This window comes from Crinia signifera, chromosome 2, assembly GCF_055691185.1.
Source record: "Crinia signifera chromosome 2, ASM5569118v1, whole genome shotgun sequence".
Lineage (NCBI taxonomy): Eukaryota > Metazoa > Chordata > Amphibia > Anura > Myobatrachidae > Crinia > Crinia signifera.
The window spans coordinates 50751548-50764459 of record NC_139218.1 but is presented as its reverse complement, the minus strand read 5'-3'; positions in this window follow the sequence as shown (position 1 = coordinate 50764459).

Below are 12912 nucleotides of genomic sequence, written 5' to 3'. Positions count from 1 at the left end.
GGCAACCGCCCCTCTAGAGGGGCGGCCCCCTCGAAAGCAGTTAAATGCCGGATGATTCCCTGAACAGTTGATGCAGACATGCTTGTATCGGCACCGCTGCCCCTGATTACAGAAAGAATTGTTAAAGCCATAGCATTTTCCTTTGGCAGCACCCGGTGTAAAGGACCTCCCGCCTGTGGGGAAACGCTTTGGCCCGGCCGTGTCACTCCCTGTGGTACGCTGAGTCACCGCTGTGGCAGGGGTTGCAGCGACAATAGCTCGCGTGCTCTCCACCGCCTCCACAGGAGTCCTGGTAAGGGCCATCCAGACTTCAACGTCCTTACACCCAAAATCTATGACGTGTAAACAGTCCTGCTTGCGGCGGAACTGCTCATCATATGTCCTCCACGCTACCCCACCATATGTGCGTCTCATCTCGTGGATCATATGAATGTATCGAATGATGTTCATATGTTCCCTTGGCCTATCCTCCAGATAGCATGCGGAGAAAACGCAGAATCCCGCCAGCCAATTATCATAAGAGCGGAAAGCCTCCGCTCCGATACCTCCTTTTGCCTTAGCAGCTTTGTAGGCTTTTTTGGACTCGTCAGTTAGGCTGAACAAGTCCACGAATTCACCTTTCTGAATTTTCGCCCTACAGCTATCTCTAAGACCCCGAAGCACGGCGGTGTAGTCGCAGTGCACGACCCCAGGCAGGTTGCGGCGCTTGCGTTCCCTCTTAGTAATTGACGCTGCACGCTTACGCTTGCGACTAAGCGCCTGGCGACCAGCCTCCTTCTTGGCATATTTGGCCGCCCGCTTGCGCGCCTTCTTAGTACTGCCTACTTCAGACCCACCAGCAGATGAAGAGGAGGAGGAAGAGGAAAAACGACTAGATCCGGACCCCACTGTGGATGAATACGCCACAGAACCGGCCCCCTCATCTTTATTCTCCTCACCTGTGGACTCAGGCTGCGCCGCCCAGGTGTCGTCATCTGTGTCATCCTCCAACTCAGCCTCTCCTTCGTCCATAGTGTCAGTCTCTCTCTCATCAGGATCTGCAGAAACAACAGACAAAGGCCTGGCGGGCCATTCTGCCCTGTTTTGGCCCGCCCTGCGGCCACTGGAAGCATTGTTAGCGTCGCGTCTGCGAGAAGACCCAGGCTGGGCACCATGCCCTGAGGGGCTGATATTTCTAAAAGCCCTGACAAACTCTGCACAACCGGGAATAGATTGCCCCCTAGCAGATGATCTGCGATTGGCAGATCCTGGTGAATCGGCCTCTTTAGAACCCTCCTCTATCAAAGGAGCTAGAGCCCCAGCCATAGAGGACAAGGCTGCGGATAATAAATCCGGATCAAATGCTGCAGGGGAAGGCCTGCGTGCGTTACTGGACCCCCTTGTGGAATAACCATCCCTGCTACCACTCCTGGGCGTCCTATTCGCACTAGTGCTACTTCTGACCCCTGTCCTAGGGGGAGACTGAGACCTATCTCCTTCATCCTGACTTTGACTCTCCCATGAAGGCCTATAGCCGTACTGGGGAGTCTCAGGATCAGGGGAAGGAGCTATGCTTCTCCCTGGCTCCCCTGATCCTTCCACTGACCTTATATTAGCCCTTGCTGCTGCCCCCCTCCGGCCTCTGGGGCGACTAGGCCCGGCCGCCATGTCAGGGGATCGCGCGGTGCTGCGTAATGGCCGCCGCTCTGGGCTAGCCACTACACTAGCGGCATCAGCGCGGCTCCCGTCCCCCATGTCCTCAGTGTCCCCCGCCCCGTGAGCAGCGCGGCGGGCGCCGTCAGCAGACCTGCGCCCACCGCGTGATGCTGCTCTGCCGCGCCTGGAAGGCTGCACGCGCAGCGAGATGCCGTCGCCACCGGGCACCCGCCGTGCTGCAGCTCCCGTCGCGCGACCTCTCCCCCAACGCCCGGCCGAGGTGCTGCGCTGTCCAGTCCCGCGCCCGGGTGCCTGGAACGCCTGGGGGAAGCTCCGCTCCACCAACGCCAGGCCGCGGCGGGCGTTTCCTGCACCAGCACGCCCGCCGTGTGACGCCCTCCACCCGCGGCTAGATGGGAGCTCCGTAACAGGGGATGAGGGGACCGCAGCAACAGCCGCACTGACCCGACGCCCTCCTCCGGAGCCGCCAGCCGCACACAAAGCGGGGCTGCCTGCCTCAGGTGAGCGCGCAGCCGCACTCCCAGACCCCAGGGCCTCCGCGAAACGGGCGGGCGGTCTAACAGCACGCCTTGAGCGGCTGGGGGCAGAACGGGACATGATCTAAGCTTTTAAGCTAAGGGGGTAATAGAAGTTAAAGGAGGGGAAATTTAAGCTAACTGGGCCTAAATTGAAGAGCAGAAAAGCGTGTGTACTCACTGAAAAAATTTCTGGAAGAAGAGGAAGACTCCTCCTTCTCCCAGCGTGATGATTAGAGCCAACAACCCAAATTCAAGGCAGCCATAGGCTCTCCATGTCACATGACCTCTAAGGTCACACCCAGCTATCATGTTTAATCTCCTCCATGACTATGCAGCCATTACGTTTTTCCTGTGTGTAGGAGCATAGCTATAACGATGAGTGGCCCTGGTGCCATGGAGAACACTGGCCCTGCACATTGCTGTGCAGCGCTGTGTGCTGATCTAGCATCGCTCAGAATGCTCATCTCCTTGTGTGTAGGCCCCTTAACACCCGGACCCTTAAGAACCTGGCAACTGCTGTCACAACATGGTCAAATCTGGTTTAGAGCTCCCCTGCCAACTGTGGCTTTTAAAGGTGAGATAGTCACCAACACAGCTCTCGAACGACCACTAAGAAAACAGTTGTCACAGGTTTAACAGAAATGTGCATGAGAAAGCTGGGATCACAAAATGGTTTATTAAAAATCACAGACGGAGCTGCTCTTGTCTGAGCGGCTCCCGGCGCGCTAATCAGGTAAATGGCATTACGGTGTGGGGCGTAATAGTTAATTTGCATTACAGTGTGTGGCCTAATAGGTAATTGGCATTACGGTGTGAGGCATAATGGGCATCACATGTGAGGCGCAACATGTAATGGGCATTACGGTGTGTGGTATAACATGTAATGGGCATCAGGGCATGTGGTATACTATGTAATGGCTGTGTGGCGTGTAATAGGCATTATGGTGTAAATTTTTGGCATGTACTGTCACTATTGTCCCTATTTTACCACAAAATTGTCAAGCCCTGGCATAATGTGTAATGGGCAATACAGTGAGTTGCTTTATGTGGAATGGGCATTACTGTGTGTATCATTATGTGGAATGGGCATCATGTGTGTGGCATAATGTGGAATGGGCATCGTGGTGTGTGGCGTAACATGCAATGGGCATTATGGTGTACAAAATGAAGAATAAAAATGAAGCAAAGTTTTAAAAAAGCCATGATAAAATGGGTCAAGGGGTGGGGCTGGGAGCGGGTCAATGGGTGGGCCACTGTCCAGGAATCTCTCAACAAAAAGGTGGTAACCCTAAAAGCAATTGCAGTGGCCAGCTAGGAAGTAGGCAACCCTGGTCTACATATAAGTAGAGGACAAGAAAGTGAGCACACCTCTCCATGCGTAAGTAGGTGCTAGTTAGGAATATGCAAAAAATATAAAAATTAAACTGTAAAATAGGTATTACTTTACCTGTGATACTATACCTGGAAATCAGGATAATACATATGTGCCTGGGCACTGCAGGGCAGGTTCAGCGGCTTACCAAGCTTGTTACATGAGGGTAGGTGGAGTTGGGTGCCCCGGGCATGCTCTGTGTGATTGCAGCATAGAGTGACAATAATCACTCCATTACAGAAAAATCGAGTACACATGAGTTAGGACCATAGGGTGTAGCTTGAAGATCTATTTGTTGTTATTGCTTCAGTGGAACTGACAAACAACAGATGATAACTGATTGTTATTAGTAAAATTGTATTTTTTTTCCCAACAAACCATCTTACTGTTTATACTGGGCAGCATAAAGGGGTTTAATCACAAGGTCTTGTATGGTCCAATTGAACGCATAGGAATGTACTTTTCTATCACCATGGAATCTTGTGTGTACAGGTCTGTTTTATTTCCTAGAAGCTATGGCTCCCACACCCACCTAAACCATTCAATCCAAGCACATTTCCCCCAAGGGTTGTGACTATGCAAATTAGGGGCTGCTGTATTGTAAATACTAGAAGCAAGAGATCATTGTGCAAACTGGCAGCAGGGTGTGATCTGTTCTGTAAGCAGCTGGCACAGAACCTATGTTCTTCCTGGATACTACCAGTCACAGCCTGAAATTCTCATACAGTTGGGATTCAGAGGTACGGTAGATGGATTTCAGTAAATCTGCACGTGAACCACGATGATTACCACCGGATTCCGTGCATTGGAATTGCATTAAGATCCACAACATTTTGATAGGCATTCCTAGGTGATGAATTGAGGGTGACTTTCTCCATAAAGCGCTGTGGAATATGTATGCGCTATATAAGAAATTGTTAATAAATAAAATAAATGTTGGCGTGCATGTCAGGGGCTTGTCGGTGCCGGGACTGCATCAAAAGACAGTTCCACTGGCAACAGTGACCAATAACCTTCCAACATTCAGCCATAAGGTTGCTCTAATCGCCAGTGGGTTTCCCATGTTCACTCAGCACTTCAGTGCAGCAACTTCCAACCCACTGCAGTGATTACAGCTGGAGCCGGGCTACATCTTTTGAGAGACATTGGCCCAAGTTTGCAGCCATGACTGCATTGCCAATCTACCTCTGAATCAGACCTAAATGTATATATTACATGTAGGGCCGGTGCAAGGTTTGTTAGCACCCTATGTAAAAAAAATTGCCTATTGTGCCCCCCAGCACACAAACACAGCCATAGGCATCATGTACACAGCGTATGCTGTGTACCAGCATGCGCTGTGTACATGCAGTGTGAGGCTGTCACCTGCTGAAAAAAAAAAACAGCAGTATCTGCTCCCACCCCCTACACCCAACATCAGCGTGGCCCTATGCCCAGCAGCGGCAACAGCTCCCGGTCTATCCTCAGCAACAGCAGTCCGATCCCAGGGGTTAGGTAGAGGAGCTGCTAGCGGGGCAGCTTGTGCTGCCTGGGGCCCGGGGAGCCCACCTCCCCCCCACATATATTCTGGGGCAGGCAGAGAGACTTCCATCTCTCTGCCTGCTGCCGTCCCCCGGCTCCCTGCGGCGTCCGCAGCAGGGGTTAAGAATCGCCATGAGGGGCAGTGAGCCCCTGCGGCATTGAATACTGTGACAGCGAGGGCTGGCAGCGCATTACACCATGCACTGTAATGCCCCCAGTACACATGGCACACACAGTTTTGCCCAGTACACATTATAGCACACACCGTTATGCCCATTATAGCACACATACTTATTCCCAGTACACCTTATAGCACACACCATTATGCACAGTACACATTATCAGGGCAGCCGAGTGGTATGCCGACCCCATGTAAAATTTTGGGGCCTAAATCTGGGAGGTGTGGACACCTACCACGATTAGGCCACATCCCCAAAACTTTTAGGGGGTGAAAACACACTTTAAAGTTGAGGGGGAGTGTTATTATCACACCCCCCCTCCCCCTCAGCAGGCTCAGCATGAGCTCTCGTGCTGTCAGTGAGATGTGCTGTCAGTAAGCTAAGATCAGCCCAATGGCTGCCTTACTTGTGTAGTTTCACGGCGGCAGCGTAAGCTACGTTATCAGCATAGGCTGCTGCCGTGAAACTAAACAAGTAACTACCGTAGTGTTGCCGGGAACAGCATCTCTGTCCCCTGCGTCCCTGGCAAGCCTTGTCAGCGCCTCTCACGCGGGTGCCGGACGGGGTCCCGACAGTCGGCCGTCAGCTATTTTCCCTCATGGGGGTCCACGACCCCCATAGAGGGAGAATAGAATAGGTGGCGAGCGTAGCTCGCCACCATGCCCGCAGCGTGGCGAGCGTAGTGAGCCCGCAAGGGGTTTTGTTGCGCTGCCCACGCTGTCTGAGACCAGGCAGTCGGGATCCCGACTGTCGGTGATTCATACCACACCCCTCTCACACACCACCGGCGCCAGCATGATCCCCTCTCTTTGGCAGAGAGGTGATCATGCTGGCGCTGGGGGGAGAGGCGCTTCATCTGTTTGACACGCAGGAGCGTCTTAGACGCTCCATCAATGATACACTGCTGCGTCTGAGTAGCTATTGCTCCGATGTATGACATGGCAGGTGTGAATATGACCCCCACTATCCATGGCAGCCCGAAGCGTGGCGAGCATAGCCTTTTCATACCCCCACTAACCACGTCGGCGTGGAGATGATTTTATATAGTGTGGCGAGCGCAGCGAGTCCCGCGAGGGGATGCGGATTACCTTACATGTAATCTGCTGCGCTCGCCATGCTTCGTGCTCGTCCCTGCGATGTGCTGAGCCGGGCACCGGGGGGTCTGCACATATGCGGTTAGCGCTGACCCACCGCCGACCCCGCTGATCGCACCACCCTGACGGCAGTGTGATCCGTAGCCCATAGGCTACAATGAGCTAACATCATCTCAGAATGGTGGTAGCCCAGGGATGTGATGTGGCACTGCATTGACCAGCTTTGCATGCCCCATAGAAACATATAGGGAATGCGGCTGGTGGCGATGCAGGGGGGATCGCATCAGTGATCGGAGATTCCTGCTGCGGTCCCCCTATGGTACATTCTAGTGATACTTAATATTTGAGGCTAAATGACCCCTTCCTGCAACTCACAAGCTAGAAGATATGGGCAAATGGGTGAAGCAAAAGATGTGTACAGTGTTTTTTTAATCAACATTAACAATGTACCGTAAGGGTTGGTCTTCCTATCATTTTCCTGCAGAGGGCAGCAGAGCACCTGCTTTAGCGTACAAGAACATGAGAACACTACTGTATGGTTTGCAGTAAGTACCAGATAATACACGTGGGAGCTTTGTCACTGTTGGCACTTGACAACAAAACCTATAAAACCTAGGGATCTGCAAAGAGCACAAATGTTCCCTCTCCCTAAATATCATTTTTGTTGTAATTGTCTTTTATAACCTGAATTAAATATACATTGATAAATACACTACTAATGGAAAACAAAGACACGTTTGATATCCTTAAAAGTAGGAAGTAGGGGGCTGATTCAGACCCATTTGTTTGTCTCCGAATTAGTCCCTGTCCCCGATGTTTTGGGAGTGGAAAACTTCGGCGTTGCTCAATAAAGAGAGGGCAAGGTGCAGGCGGGGGGGGGGGGGGCGGTAGCATGGAAGCGCTCAGCATTTTATTGGCAACCCCATAAAAATTCTGCACGCTCCCCTACTAATGCAGGCATGGCGATGCCTGTTATGAGCGGGCCGCTGACATCACTCAATATCAGCGCCTGGCCCTGAATTCGGAGGCCATCTGTAAGTAAAGACTTTGTTTCAGGCTGGATAAATCATTCGATGGTGAGCGACCACTGAATGATTTATCGTCCTTGCGGCCGCATGCGAAAGGGTGTGTTACCGTACACATCCCCTCCCATGCTAGCGAGGGGATTCGCACGGCGGGGGGGCGGGCATTTGGCCAGCTGGGGAGTGATGTTTACCTGATTGCTGATTGCTAGGCTGCAAACATACGCAGACTAGCAGACAGGTCTGAATCAGGCCCTAGATGTAATGCGGTGTGAGTCCAGCGGCCGCGCTGGATGCAAGACGAACTACAAATTTTTTTTTAAAGGGACAATCATTTAAAAGGCAAGACCAAGGGTGTAACTACCATAGGTGCAAGGGGTGCAGCTGCTATGGGGCCCAGAGCAGAAGGGGGCCCATTTACATTCTAAGTAATATGTTTTACATACAATTTTAACCATCAGTTCCTTTCAAACTTTTGCTATGGGGCCTACGAATAACTAGTTACGCCCATGGCTTGTGAGGGACTACCCAAGAAGCTCAGAGTTCGGTCTGCATCCTGCATGGTCTCACAGCACATTACATCAGGCCCATGGTTTAGGTTTTAACACATGAAAATAATCCTCATATAAAAAACAAAAGAAGCACAGGCTGAGCTGGAGGTGTGTTCATTAAACACTCCTATGCTGTACACCAGTGATTTTCAACCTTTTTACCTTGCGGCACACTAAATAAGATTTTTAAATTGCCAAGGCACACCATGAGATCCCACAGGGCAAAACACATTGGCCCCCACAGGAAAAAAAAAGAAAACTATTGGACCCCAAATAAAAACCAATCACACTGGTCCCCACAGGTAATAAAAATAAAATACATTGGCCCTTTACATGAAAAAAAGAGACCAGTAAATAACAGTTGAACTGGTGGTGGCTGTAAACTGGTTTGGCCATCTCTAGATCTGGGGGCACACTTGGGAACAGCTCAAGGCACACTAGTGTGCCACGGCACAGTGGTTGAAAAACACTGCTGTACACATTTGGACTGCAATGCATATTTGTGCAACGGTGCCAGCTATGTACATATAGGTGCACATAAGTGCCAAACATATCAGGATAAAATATGGCACAGCAAATGCACCAGTGGAATGTTAGCTTAATGTCCTCATTATTTTGACAAATTGCAAAATGTTTCTTGAGCCTTTACCCTTTCTCAGGCTACATTTTGGAAGGGGGGGGGGGGGTTGACTCCTTTACTCTTATTTGCTTTCAGCACCACCGGCTCTGACTGTTAACCTCTGCTCTACGCCCCAATGAACTAACGGGCCTATTTATCAAGCAATATTTGCGGCTATATCCAGGGCCGGTGCAAGGCACCGGAGCGCCCCAGGCGAGTTGGGGTGGGGGCGCCCCGGTGCCGGGGGGGGGTACCTGTCCTGCTGCGGCGCTGTGTATTTAAATCTGGCGGCGGAGGCAGCGGGGGTCCCTGCAGTCCATTAGAAATCACGAGCGCTATCCGCCGGGCTATGCGGAAGCGCTTCTAGTGAAAACACTGGCAGCACGCTGATTGGCTGAGATCAGCGTGCGTCGTGCTGCCAGAGTTTTCACACTAGAAGCGCTTCCGCATAGCCCGGCGGATAGCGCTCGTGATTTCTAACGGACTGCAGGGACCCCCGCTGCCTCCGCCGCCAGATTTAAATACACAGCGCCGTAGGACAGGTACCCGGGCGGCACAAAATGCCGCCCTCCAGTGGCCGGCGCCCTAGGCAAATGCCTAGATTTACCTAGTGGTGGCGCCGGCCCTGGCTATATCCCTGAATACACCAGCTTTTGGGGGATAGCCGATAATATTAAGTATCCTATGAATGTACGAATGTATATCCGATACCTGCTGTGATCCCTCCATTGTCGCCTACAGCCACATCCCTCATAGGTTTCTCTGGGGATACGATGTTGACTGATTTCAAAATATCTGGAATGCAAAGCACTGGTGCCAGCAGCTACCGCAATGACCGTTGAAGCCCATGGGCTACAGTACCGACAGAGTTCCCCAGGAACCCTCTTGTCACGCTAGGGGTACCTTGTGAATCAGTCTGAGGCCTGGAGTACAGGGTGTCATGGTCAGGAGGAGAATGGAGAACAGCAGGTTTAATATAAGTCTTTCTCATAGAAGAAACACCGTGGTAACTGGAAAGAGTTCACAAAGATGCAAAGAGTGTCCTGGAATCGGAGGACTGGGGTAGGTAACAACGAAGAAGACTTGTCTGGGTAATCTTGACCAGATGACTGGACCGGAACTTGAAGAAGAAAACTTGACAATACCTTTACCAGATAATTGGACTGGAACTTGAAGAAGAAAACTTGACAGTACCTTTACCAAATAACTGGATTGGATGGCGAAGGCTGACAGCAGATGTAAATAGCTGGGAGCGCTTGTAGGTAACTGCAAACAGGAAATGATGACTGGCGGCTGGTACTGAGGGCAGGCAGCAGGTACAGGTGGCTGATAGCAGGTGGATATAGCAGTCAGCGGATACCGATGGCTGGCAGCGGGTACAGGTGGCTGATGGCAGATGGATGTAGTAGTCAGCAGGTACTGATGGCTGGCAGCGGGTACAGGTGGCTGATAACAGATGGATGTAGCAGTCAGCGGGTACTGATGGCTGGCAGCGGGTACAGGTGGCTGATAGCAGGATTCCAAAGGACAATGCAGAATGACCGGTGCAGAGTTTGTAAATAAAGAAGTCAGGATACAACTGCAGGCCTTCAGGAAGAAACGCTGAGTACAGTTGCTGGACTTGTAAGTAATGGAGTCAGGATACAAGTGCAGGCTTTCAGGAACAAACGCTGAGTAACAGGTGCTACGAAGAAGCAAAGACTGGAGCGCAGGTTTGAAGCATCCTCCCAAGGGATTGACAACAAAGTACTGGCGTCTTTATGCCCCAGAGGGCTTGGCTTTATCCCACAGGACAGGTTCTGATTGGCAGAGCGGAACAGGGACCACTGGTTGGCCACAACAAGATGGCGGCGCCTGGGCTGAGCACAGGTGTTTACCACCGGTTCCTCTGCCGGGAGTACCCAGAGGAGACTTCAGGAAGATGTTCGCGGCTGAGAGCACTGGACGCCGCGCTCCTCGCCCTGCACCCGGACGGACAGCCAGCAGGCCCCGCCGCCGGAGGTGAACAGGTAAGCGGCTTGCTCCAGTGCCGGCGGTAACACCTCTCTTGGAAGTGAACGCTGTGCAGAATGGTCTGCTTGACCGCACATGCACAGCACCCTCAATGTTCCTCACAGCACATCACAGGGGCAGGCTTCTACGGGTGCTGATCATTCCCAGCATCAGTCTGGGTACATGAGGCTTGCGGACCGCGTCATCACGCCATTCACAAGGGCACTTACTACATGTGGAATGCATATCCCTGGCGACCAACGTGGATAGTGGGGGTATGAAAAGGTCGGAGGATGCGTACCGCCGCCCCTCGCTGGCTCGCTGCGCTCGCCACGCTTCGGGTTGGCGTTGATAGTGGGGGTGGCGTTGACAATGGGGGTGCATTTAACATTGTAAGCACCCATTAGGGTGCTTGTACAATTAAAAATCACATAAAATCCCATGCATCGCATGCCGCTATATTGCAGTCGATGCGATGCGATTGCATAAGATGCAGTGCGATCAAAATCGGGGGCGCAGTGCTAGGAAACAAGTACCCAAATTTGTACTGCGATCAGATCTGAATAAGGGCCATACTGCACCCACAGTGGTCAGTGGTATGCCTGCAGCTCCTCTAAATCATTCATGCAATATATTTGAAAAGGTGATAGGTGCAGGTGATAGTAGGTGCAGGTGATAATACTGTAGGTGCAGGTATTAGGTGCAGGTGATTGTACTGTAGGTGCAGGTGGTAGCAGGGCAGGCGACGGGGGGGGTCAAGGGGGACAAGTGTGACGGGCCCCAGCAATCCGAAGGGCCCCAGAGCCTCCATGCCCAAACACGGCCACAGCCTGTACTAGCTGGCCTGTCAGTGACCCTCACGGCCCGGCCGTCTACTGTGCACCATCTGTGTGTGGCTCAGTCTAACTCACTGTGTGCCACTGCTGTCTACTGTGTGTGCGCCCTGCTGCTTGGCGCTCAGCCATCTACTCTGGGTGTGCATATGGCCTTGGGCCACAGGCGCACAGACACTGTGGCACTGTGGCCTCAGTCTCTGGCTCCTGTACTTGTTATTATTTTGTAAAAGTGACAGGCCAGCAGTACCCAGGAGCCAGCAGGAAGCAGCAGCCAGGAGCCAGGCCAGCAGGACTGAGAACGAGAGAAGTCCGCACCTGAAAACAGGATCTGGAGCAGCGATAGGTTGAATGAGGCTCATCCAGAAAAGGGGTGTGTGGATTTGGGATTAGGAGGGGGGGCCCCAGAAATATCATTGTACAGGGCCCCAAGATTTCTGTTGCCGGCCCTGGGTGGTAGTACTGCAGGTGCAGGTGATAGTAGGAGCAGGTGATAGCAGGTGCAGGTGATAGTACTGTAGGTGCAGGTGATAGTAGGTGCAGATTATAGCAAAGGCTCTGGCACTATTTCTGAGCCTTTTGTATGTTTTGTGCATGATTCATCTTCCAAGGAATGGAAAATTGCGCCATTGGCAAAAGGTATATTGGCTTCTTCACTTGCTGTTATGAATTCCATGATTACTTATTTTCCTCCTAATTCTACTTTCATTATTTAAGCCGAACAGTCGCCATGGCAACTGGTCCTCATTTTGGCAGATTCCATTGTACTGTGCCCCTAACATTACACATAACCCCCACCACCAACTGTTTCTTTGCAGATGACTAATTCCCTTTAATCTCCCGTTCCTAGGTAATTGCTCCTGCGACTGTTGAGTAGTGAACCAAATAAAAGGCAGAGAAACCTGTATTCCTCAGAAGAAAAATGAAGGCTCAGGGCATGCCAAAGATCTCCAAGACTGATGTTCTTTTCAATTTAGGAAACCTGACTACCAACAATGTGAAACCTGACTCTACTGCAGGTCCAGCTAATGATGAAGTGTTAATGAAATGTTGTGTTAGTAGATATACACTAAACAAGCTTTAGCTGTAAAACTGGAACAGTTTCTCTTTAGCATACACAACATGTGATGCTATATATCACTCTATAAGAAACCTGATGTTGTGTGTCTTTCAGAAAGCAAACTGCATTATATACACACCCAGAGGCGGGTTTAGACCTCAGGTGGTCCGAGGCGAGAAACCGGTTTAGGGTTCTCCTTGCTCAAACAATCCACAGAGCTATATTTTTGTTGCTGATTGCAGCCGTCATCGATAGAGTACTTTGGCGCATGCGCAGTCTACTGATAAATGCCCAGCAGTGTGAACATCTGCATCGCGTACAAAAATTTATACCAGGCTCTAGGTGTTTTGGAAGTAGGCTCACATTAGGCTGTGTGACATTTACAATAAACTGACTACATACAGCAGACCATACTTTCTGGCTTTTTTCTTTCCTCTCCGGGAGAAGCCCAGAGGGGAGACCAGATACTCCTGCCAGGAGAGGCGGAACAAGGCT